The sequence below is a fragment of the Eufriesea mexicana genome, unplaced genomic scaffold (assembly GCF_001483705.2).
Source record: "Eufriesea mexicana isolate 0111107269 unplaced genomic scaffold, ASM148370v2 scaffold2234, whole genome shotgun sequence".
NCBI lineage: Eukaryota > Metazoa > Arthropoda > Insecta > Hymenoptera > Apidae > Eufriesea > Eufriesea mexicana.
Genome location: NW_016910327.1, coordinates 124,983 through 135,300, shown reverse-complemented (window position 1 = coordinate 135,300; position 10,318 = coordinate 124,983). Strand labels below are relative to the sequence as shown.

Genomic DNA, 10,318 nt, shown 5'->3' with positions numbered 1-10,318 from the left:
AATTTTTTTTTTTTTTTTTTTTTTTTTTTTTTTTTTTTAACTTTTTTATTTTCTATAAAATTTTTTCTAAATATTTTATTTTGTGCAGAAGGTATCATAAATATTCCTTATGATGATTTTATGGTATAACATAAGGAAAATTTTTCTAGTTTCTTCACATTTGAGTTTCAAATAGTTTGTTGTTTCAAGATTAGGTAACAATTTGAAAATGGAAGATTGAAATTCTTTGGAAATATCTGGTTGAATAAAGAAAAGTGAATTTAATAATTTTAAGTGATTTTTTCTGTTAATACAGATTTTATGATCTTGGGAATAATTGATCTTGAACTTTCTTATAAATTAGTTAAAAAACAATCTGGTATACAGTGAATAATAACTCACAATTACATTGGCATAAATAGTATGTTAATATTTCATCTTTCAAAGTACAAAGTATATCAAATATGCTACAGATATGAATACACCACTACTGTTTCAAAATCACAGTTCAATTGAAACAAAAGATAATTAAGATAGCATAACAATAAATCATCTTTATTATGAACTGAAATTTCGTTTCATTATTTATATTAAGCATGAACAATGCACACATGCTTATTCATCTGATACCAAAGCAGTTCAGAGATCATTTTATCATTTTATACTATGCTTATTTGTTTAGGTGATTACTATTTAAATAAGTGATAATAATATAATATGATCTGTCAAGTGATACAGTAAAGATAAATTTTGTTCAGAAGTATTATAATTTTCTCACATCTTAAATTAAGTTAACTAACTTAACTTAATTAACTAAAGTTAAAAATAAGTAAAAAAAAAAGACAAAAAGAAAAAAATAAGTGATTTCACAGAGTGCAAATAGCTAGCAAGGATGATGGTAAAAGCTTACAATGATAAAGATAACGATCACAGACGCCGAAGAAGCGAATCTAGTTCACAAGACTCTAATAATCTCATGTGATCAAGATCTCTTCTTATCGAGGTACTTATCACGATAAACGTTTGGTTACTTCTCAGAACATCATTAATAACGTTTCACGACGTTTCTCCTCTAAATCTAAAGCATTATAATTCACCAGTGAACCAAAACATACAAAATAATTTGATACAAAAACTAAACAAATTTTCTTTGAAATGTTAATTTTTAATTTTATATATGCTTTATTTGCGGTATATTAAGGTAAATCTCAACAAATTTAATCTATTGAAACAATAAAATTACAGATTGTACATTCTCCTTATGTGTTTACAATATTTCAGATTGATCTCATGGTTTAGGTAGCATAATACAGCCAAAATGAAAGTTTAGACAAGTGCACAGTCCCACATGAGTTCTGTCAGAGTTAGAGAGTAACCAATTGAGTGTAGAAACTCTAGTAGAGTTTGATCAGAGTCAAAGTCTGAAATCCGAATTCAATGCTTATAGAGTTTTACAGTATTATCTTGATTAACAATGTAAGTTTTTCAAATTCAATTTTGCCAATTGATTATTTCACTATTTTTCTTATATTTATATTATTACAGTATTTTTTACTATTTCTTTTGTAATTTCCAACAACGTGCTTAGCCCTTTTTAATCTTATTTACTGTTGTAACAATAATCAATTACCTATTTTTCAACATTCAAAATTGGTCATAGTAAGTAGCACCTCTCTTATATTCTAATACTTAAAAATTAATTGAATATTAGAATTTTTTAAGACAATAATTAAATAATAACTAGTTTAAGAAATTAATATTTTTAAATAATCAATTATTCACATCTTCTTAATTACAAATTTTGCATTGAAGCTTAACATCGAAGAAATCTTAAATAATATGCTTATGTACTAAATAACAAATAATTCTTTTGAAAATAAAGAAAGACTGGAGGATTTGCTACTAGCTGACCGGCGACGCCTCGTGCAACTGGTGTGATCGACAAATCACGAGTGTAAGTAGGTTGTACACGGTCAAGGTCAGATTTCTACAAAGCAATGAACATACCTCGATAAAGTGGAAAACGTATGCACATTTTTCGTCTAAACAAATTACATTACTCAACTAATTTATAAAATCTATTTAAAATTTAATTAAACTATTCTTGTTTCAAACAATTTATCAAGATTTAATTTTTATGAACTTCTTTGAGTGATTTTTTCTTTTTACTATACAATTGTAGAACAATTATAGAATAATTGTAATATTGTAGATGTTCACAGATATACTATGATTTGTATGTCTTTTAAAGAAAGGTAGTTCAAAAATACAGTGGCTTAATATTTGGCAAGCTGAACAAGAAAAGCTTAGTCATTGCAAGGAATTATACTGTGGAAACTGAGGAAACTGTATAAATTAAAATAATTTATAATAGTATACATGTAGTTCCTAAATTGAAATAATCAGCTAAAATAACAGATAAACTTGGTTACCAATTTTTTGCAATACATCAGGTTATATTAATTGGAATGCAATGTATCATAATGTAAGCAACGATGAAGCAAATATTCCTTCCCTCTGCTGAGTTATTTCTAACCTCCTTCACTATAAAGTACAATAGTAAAACTAAAATTATCTACTTCTGCCAACAATCTAGTAGTGTGGGTGTTTGACGAATCCCTAGAAATCTTTATATTTACACTAATATTTTATTTTTGTACTATGGCAAAGGAAGACAAATTTTCAATACGTATATTACAAATAATATATTTCCTGACTCACTAACTAAAATACAAAGGAGCAGTTACGTACACTACACTTTCATTTGGAATAAATAATCAATTAAGAACATAATTACTGAATATATACATTTATGTTAATACTAAAACTACCTACTTCTAATATATATCTAAATGTAACATATATAATCTCTAATTCCTGGCTCAATAAAAACAAATAAAAACTTCAGTAACTGAGTAAATAAAAAACCTGAAATCAATCATTTTAACTCATTTGATGATTCTATTATTAATTGCATATATAAATCCTAAATATAAATTCTATCCAATCAATTCCACTACGCATAACATCATCCAATTCTCTTCAACGGTAAACAAAGTGTTCCTACACTTACATAACCTCTTTCAAAACGCTTCTCTTCCTCATAAATTATTATCATCGCTAGCATTTCGGGAAATAATACACAAATCACGTACGACTTCCAACGCAAGAAAGACAATTCATATCGATTACAATTGCACGTGTTTCACACAATGCCCGATCGAATTGTCTTTCCTTTCTAACGGTGTAGCACGAGGTTCGTGCAAAGGCTATGAGGCGACTGGAACTTGCAATATTATCGCAAATCGCGGTAATCTTTTTCAGCCGCAAAACCGCGATCAATATCGCGCGTCCCAGGAGAAATGCTACCTTTTGCCGGAAACTACGGAATCCGTCGGCGGAAGAAAATGGGTGGGGGGAGGCAAAACGAAAAAAGCGCGCGAAAAGGACGAGAAAAAGGATCGCTAATAAAATTGTGCCCCGCTGAGATTCTTTCGTATCTCTGACTGAACGAGGCGATAAAAGATATGATTTACCTTGTAAGTAACGTGTATACGATTTTATGTTTAAACTTCTTTATCTTTTTCATCTTTCTTTTCGTCTCCTTTTCTTCTTTTTTCTTAAGAAACTTATCAATTTTTATTTTTTGTAGGTTCGGGGGTTCATGGATATCGTAGAGCGAATGTCATTTGTATTGATATAATAACAATGTTTATCCTTGACGTGTAACTATGTCTGGAATTTTCTGTCCTTTTTTATTATAATGGTGAAACGATGCTTGACTTTCGCCTTTCATTTTAAGCAATTTCGTTCCGTAATATTATCTACCTGATAGATACGATGAACTTTGGAAAATTGATGCTATTAATTCCCATAACGTGAGGTTCTTTAGCAGCCATCTTAAAAATATTTTTTGGTATTTTTAAATTTCTATAAAAATTTTCTGACATCTTGTTTGGGAACATTTAAGTAAGTGCATATTTAAAAAAATGGACTGATCACTTGAAACTGATATTTGTTTTCTTTAAAGAGTACGACTGAATATTATTGCGTTGAATACCTGGACCAAATAATTATACAGGGCTTCCGTTGTCGGTTGCACTAGTATTCTTGAAGTATTCTTAACTCTTGTACGAAACTGTAGGTAGAGAAATATAATCTAAATTAGGTGGTCAATAGCAACTGAAGAATAGAGAAAATAGTTCACGAATGGTGGATGAATGGGTAGTAGTGAGAAATGCCGAAGAGATGGGAAACGACGAAAAGTGGAAACAAGAAAAAAAGCATTACCAGCACATTATACTGACCCATAGACATTGTTTTGCATTTCTATCCGTATAGTACAATTTTTCAACAATCAATGTATTCACTATATACTTGCGTTTATGAAAGAAATATTATCACCATCCTATCTTTATATGATTAATTAGAATTATCCTTTTTCACTGATCGAATACTGTAACAATTATACGATAATGAACTATTACATTTAATATTTGCAATCCTAACAAACCTCAATTTCATTTAAAATTAAACTACGTTTGCAGTAATAATAGTGTATTATAACAACAACAAAAATGGTATATTATGGATTATTATTGGATGTAATGTAAACGGTATTGAATGTTAATATTATGCAATAATCCTAATATGGAAGATTATCTGCATCATTTAGTGATTAAAGTTACATCACATGGTGGGTAATTATGTTTGTGCAAGCTTACTCGTGTATATGTCTAGCACAGTTGCAAGTTCCAACAGTTCTCTTTCTTTTTAGTACACTTGTAAGATCCAACAGGAAGATCAGATAATGGCTCACAGCTGTCAGTGTAAGAAAATAGGTAAAGCCGTGTTGAGATAATAATTCTTGGCAATAATTGAGGACACTTTCGAGAACGACACGAAAAGGCCATTCTTGGCAGGAGTAATGAGTTGACTTCGATTAGCCAAGTAAAGATTCGCTTCCAGGCCTATGACTTACCGCAAAACTTTCCTTGCACTACATCTTGACCTATTTTAGCATTCTATCGTTCGACATATACAAGATTCCACAATATTTAGTGCACTGATGACTATAACGTTGAATTACAATATTTGGGTTGGCGAAAAGACACTAAAAACCAGAAAACTATAACAAGTGATATTTGACAACTTCAATATTTCATTAATAAAGAATACCTGAACTAATTAGGCCTAAAAGTTACTTAATTTATATTTATATTATAAGTATTCTATTATAACTATATAGAGTAATAAAGAGAGATAAGAAAAGTAATATTTGGTAGTATTGATCATTAAATCGTATAACTACAATATTTAAAAAACACCGAGCAAAATAATTGCATCTTTCAATTTATCTTATCATTTTTCAATACCCCCTTTTTAATGTTATGATTCAAATTGAGTCACTGGAGACCAATTTCGAAGAGGTTGTATCCAGAATGATGTGATCATTGTTCATTGCAAAATAAAATCGAAGTGACATTTAATTCACACATTTGCACACCGATGCTCGATCTGCGGAATCGTGTTTAATAACTGCAATTGCTCCTCGTGTAACGCCTATCAACTCCGATTACTCCACTTCTATCCATTTCGTTGTTTCGCCTTTAAATGTGATGCGAAAGAATGTTAAATTGAATTAGAATCGATTGATGCAAGAGTTTAGTTCTTAAATAAAAAATATCTCCTTTACCTATCAAATCTCACTGATCTTTTGTTTCATGAGGTTTAACTTCAGAGATCGTTGTTAAACATTTAATTTAGTTTTTCATTCTGTAATTAATTTTATAATTACAATAATTTTCATACGTAACGCATTATAAATCATAATTCATATATAAAATGTTACTTTCAATTTATGTAGGAACGATTGTTCCAAAAAGTTTAAAACTGACTATTCCATTATAGACATAACCTATACATTATCAAACTGACGATTAGAACTGGAAATAATTATTATATTTCATCTTGTAGCTCTAATTACTTACTTTTTTATCTTCTAGTAACTTTTTTTTTGTCTAGTAACTTGATATTAATTTCATTCTCATTAGTAAATTCCATGAATATCGTACATCTCTAGAGAATCGTAGAAAAAATTACTAGTTCATCATCGCGAAAGTGCATAAAAAATTCGCGTGATGAATGCTTGACAAGCTGCCAAAAGTCGGCGGAAATTCTAAAAGGAGGCGCTCGTAAACCGTTTCAACACAACTCTCTATGTCGATCAAAATAGTGTAAACCGACGACATCGAAAGTACGTTTTGCTCTTACAGTTTTGCAGCAAAAATTCCCAATTCAACGACAATTAATAAATACAAATACTCTCTGTCATTATCATATTAACGACCGCAACGGAATCTAAAGTTATAACACGCGTGTATAGTATGTGTTTATTAATACAATATGACTGAAGTTATTTCTCATTCTTTGTCGCCGATAACAATGATGAGAACATACTGCTGACGTTCGTTGTCTTTTCCCGCGCACTGTCAACGCACTCACATGTAAATGAACAGTCTTACACAAGAGCAACCGATAAACGATAGAAGAGTAATTTAAGTTCTATTGTGCTTCTCTCGCGTAAACACTGCAAAATGCAAAGAAAAGTCGGATCAAACTAGATTTTCGTACGTAATTATTTATGGTGCATTCACGATAAACATAGCAGACACTAAATATCCGAGAACGATGAAATATTTCATAGCTTTGCACTTCTTTACTATAACACGTTAATTCCGTATATATTAATCGTAATAATAACCTAAAATTGTAATTAGATATTAAACACTGTATACCAGATATGATAATATCCTTATAAAATATTGAACTTCTAATATTTTATTAAACCGTTTTACTCATCAAATACTTTAGTGACAAATAAAATTATTTAAATAATTACTTCAAACACGTATATGTCTAACCATACCAATCAAGTGCCTCCAAAATAGTTTTCTATTCACTCGGTCAGTGTGACAAACTAATTAATCGATAATTTGATCGACAGACAGAGTCGATCGATTCAACGGCCAGCGGTTGGTAATGCGCGTTAGAAAAGAAGGGAAAAACGTCGAATTCGACGAGATTAAGGGCATTGTTTAACTGACGAGTAATGCGCAAGGTACGCAGGGGGCGCTGCGCACGCGATGCTACTAATTGGCCTTAAAGGATGGTAAACGCTATAACAAGTCACGCTGTAGCGTATGCAGTAGAACAGGGATTTGTATATCGATGGCATGCGGTCTAGACGTCACCAACTGTGAGAATAGTCAGTTCACCTGGATGACGACAGAATTCAGGCGACGTAGCAACCGAGAACGAGTAAAATGAAGACAGAGAAAGATGGAAGAAGGGTGGGGATAACGCGTAGAGCTGGAAGGAGTTGGTGGGGGTTAGAATCGGGAGCTACGGAGCATCGCGCAAGCGTGGAGAACGCTGTATTACGCTGGGAGGATCGAGAACTCACGGAACACCTATCCCCGCAAACGCTTATTGATTGTGACTCTCGCATCGTGTCTCCCTCTCTGTCTACGCTTCTTTATCACACCACGTCTCTCACTCCCACTACGTCATTTCTCTCTTTTATTTTTGTATCTCTTTCGACCCGATGTTTGTTTTACTTTTTCCTAAATTTTCCTGCGCTTTTTCTATATGTGCACATATTCGAGTGTAATGAAGATTGAAGTAACTAGCTGAACAAACGATATGCCTACATATTATGTCGGAAATTCGATTATATCGTTAGGATAATTTCAATTAGTGAACAGTGTGAATAGTGAGTTTTGCAGGAAGTAAGGTTAAACGTAGATTTTAGTATAGGAAATTTAAGTAATTCGATGAATTTTAACGAGGGACATATAAATTAACTGTGGGATATATAATTACCATTTTGCTTTGTTTCTTTAGTTTTGTGATTTAAATTTCGCTCTCACTGCTATATCATATTTGTTATTTTTTTATAAACTAACCAGTTTGTATGTTTGTATTTTTAGAATATTTTCTATTTCTTTCAGGTATCTATTTCCGAAGCGACTCGTATACTATTTTAGGTGCGTTATTATATCACAAATCGTTGATTCAATGAAGTAATTCATATTTTTAGACTAATTTTCAAATTAATGGAACTCGTTACCGCAATCTTTGAATCAAATAGTTACTTATTACAAGGTTACCATAAAAATAACTAGAAAGTAGATTGAAAAATTGAATTTCCCGATCAATGCATTTTTTATAAATGTCAGATCGCGAATGGGTGCACCTATTTCTCAGTGAATTAATTCAACGCAAAAAACGTAAAGGCGCGTGTCGCGAACGTTGGTGAACCTATGCACTAGTAGCGTCGAAGTTCAATTCAATGACTACGCGTTGCGAATGCTTAACGAACAGTTTAGCGCGCGCGCCACGCAACTTCGACGCCTCGATATAATGTTACGCATGAACGCGCGCATGCAGTGCGCGCGAACAAGATAGAACTTCGCACAGATATACACGATCCTTAAACGCACGACATCGATTTCGTGGGTGCACGCCCATTATTTCATCGCGAAATCATACTATGTTGTGCGTAGTTCATTTTAAAAATGATAATACCATTGTATTTCTTTGTTCGAAAATTCTACGAGTAACGGGCAACTACCTAACCTACAAACATAGTACTCGTGTACAGAGTGGCTATAAAATATCTAGATAATTCAGATGTTAAAAAGTTCTTTTTCATATGAAATTTGATCATATATATTTGTTAAAAATATAATATAGAAAAATTATAATATACCGATTATTTATTTTATTGTTTTTGGATTATGAGATTAGTCACATTTGTTATCTCAGCAAGATTGTTTATAAATCGAGGTTTTGTTGTAAACTAATGCTTCAAAATGCTTTCATCAGAGGACGCGTAACGTTGGATGTGAAAGCAGGCTTAAAAGAGATGTTGAGTCATCTCTTCAAAAATAAAGATAAAATTGAGAAATGCAAAATTAGAACTTTTTCAATGAATTTTAAATACACTTCCTTTTATTCGATTCAAGTTGATATAAGTTTTTAAAAATATAAATTTCTCAAGAATTTGATAAATAAAAAAGTTTATGAAAATGTCCCATGAATAAAAATGAAAAATGGCGTTATTTAAGTGTAAGTCGACCTTGCGAGCCAATGAAAAAAATATTAAATTATAAAAAATTAATATTTTATTCGAGTTCTAGGACATAAATAATCGTTATACAATATCGCGTTTTATATTGCATAACATATGCGTGAAGCAAACACGATAGACGTCGTTTTCGCATTACCGATAATAAGACACCAATCTTCACACCTACGCGACACCTATGCAAATAACCATTCTCCAAACGAATCCTTGAAAAATGTACAACAGCAACTTAGAAAGCTGCTTTCCTAATGCACACGTATAGTCGAAACCATGCTGGTTGGGCCGGTAAGAAAGTCAACGTCTCTCAGTCGAATCGAAAAAAAGTAGCATGCAAGCGAACGTTACGGTTGTAGCGGTTGGGTCAATCCCGAGTTTCAGCGAATTCAGTCGACATCGTTGAAGCGGCCGAAAGTGCTAAGTTACCGAACGTTCAGTACCCAGCCGTTCCCAGTCTGCCGTGTCGTTCAAAAAGTAGTGGGAAGAGAGAAAAGGAAACTGAAAGAGTAACGAAGAGGCGAGAAAACGGCAAAGTGGGGTGGGGGAGCAGTTCGGTACGAAGCTGGCAGTCGATCGTACGCATGCGCAGAAAATATAGACCCGCGTTCCGACAGTCGGAGCGCGGCCACGGAGGTGTATGCGCGGCTCTATGTGTGTCATGATTATTGCCCATTAAATTATCTTGCACACGTTGTGCGCGTTCTACTCTCACTCCTTGACACACGAAGCCCCATGAATGTGTACATATATGTATATATACGTATATAGGTATACATAGTGCGCGTGTATCTATATACATCTGTATCGTGTACACGTACGCATTTGTTCCCAGCCAGACTGGCTCTCTATCTCTATATCCCTCTCTCGCCCAACACAGCTCCACAGAAGCACGTCAATAACCCGTTGCCGCCTCGACATGCTGCATATAGTGCGTTTATAGCGCGAGCGCACATGTGCTCGCAACACACTTAACCAACGCTTTTTTACGAAACGAGTTTCGGAGCTTTCACCTGTTTCCATAGCTTGGTTCGGTTCTCCAACCCTTGCGCTCGCGTGCTCGCACGTCCGCAGACGCACTTGAGCCGCCACGAAGCAGCAACGTTGGACTCGGCAACTCTCTCGTTCTTTATCCGCGTTTCACGCAACTTTTTTTCAATTTTACTCTCCCCCCCCCCCTTCTCCCCCCCAAGC

General features: G+C 33.2%; 1 protein-coding gene across 3 annotated transcripts in view; it reads right to left on the bottom strand.

Moving 5' to 3' along the window:
- Nucleotides 1-10,318, bottom strand: part of Bap170 (Brahma associated protein 170kD) — a 76,439-nt gene that overhangs the window by 11,314 nt on the left and 54,807 nt on the right. The gene's annotated exons all lie outside the window — the stretch shown is intronic.